The sequence below is a fragment of the Penaeus monodon genome, chromosome 23 (assembly GCF_015228065.2).
Source record: "Penaeus monodon isolate SGIC_2016 chromosome 23, NSTDA_Pmon_1, whole genome shotgun sequence".
Lineage (NCBI taxonomy): Eukaryota > Metazoa > Arthropoda > Malacostraca > Decapoda > Penaeidae > Penaeus > Penaeus monodon.
In genome coordinates this window covers 41,687,113-41,688,304 of record NC_051408.1, presented here as the reverse complement: position 1 = coordinate 41,688,304, position 1,192 = coordinate 41,687,113, and positions in this window count along the sequence as shown.

Below are 1,192 nucleotides of genomic sequence, written 5' to 3'. Positions count from 1 at the left end.
ACCCGTCAACCCAAGTTCTCCTCAGTGGTTGAAGTACGTCACCCTACCCTCCGCCGCCCTCTATGCCTCTCCCCCCGTACCAACCCAATTCTCCTCACCGGTCAGTATCCCCATACCCTCAGGCCTCGTCTACGGACTCTCCACTCTTCCCAGTGACCTATCGACCCTTTCCCCTCCAAAAAGCAGGTAGTCCCCAAATTCTCTTCGAGCCCAAATAGTTACACGAGAAACAATGTCTCTACTCTTGCGCACAATGGGGGGCACCCTGAAATTTTGCTCCTCTTTTAACAAACCGTTGAGTGCAAAGTTATTTTTACAGAGCATAGTTATATGAAGTCCCTTTCAACAAGCTGTCTACTTTATAGGGTTAATAATGTCTCATGAATTTTGCTCCCTTTTCAATTCAAGATTTCAATTGTTTATCTTTATTCAGATGTTTTTGTTTTATGTTTTTGACCTTTCATATTAAAATTTTGTTGTTTAGACTTGTTATTATTGTTTATTATGTGGATTCAAAATTACTGTCCATTGTGCATCCCAATGGGCATTTTTTTACCTCTGCCTTTGGATCTAAAAAAAAACAATGTTTTTTTACAGGAAGCAAAATAATCTTTAGTTAGAACAGTTGTGCAAATGTTTTATTTCAGCGGGATTTTGAAAATATTACTGTACAAAAATGGCATCACATTTAATAATTGTTTTTAACTTCTTTTTCATACTACAAAGAACAAAAATGTATCTTTACGAAGCAATGACAAAACTTTAAAATATAATGAAAATACAAGAAGGCAAAGTAGGTTCCAAAATATGTTCAGCGAGCTTTAAGAGTAATATCACATATTGAGAAAACCTTTAATAGATTGTATACATTGTCATACCTAGGAACACTGAAATTAACTTCTTGGGCTGACTAATACAGAGCAGATTACAAAATCATCAGCTACAGATCATTTAATGGTACACATATACATTAGCTATTCTGTAGCATCATGTATAGGTTCAGAGAGATATAAGAAACATTAGTCTTTAGAAGTATTCTATTGAAATTAATAGCATTGTATAATTGTCATAACTTGAGCAGGTTACTTATATGTAGATAGATTACATGAACTTTCCGATGAGACAGTCATATCTATTTTTCTACATGTCACAACCAAATTTGAGAGATAGAATGTAAAAGAAATTGATCTCC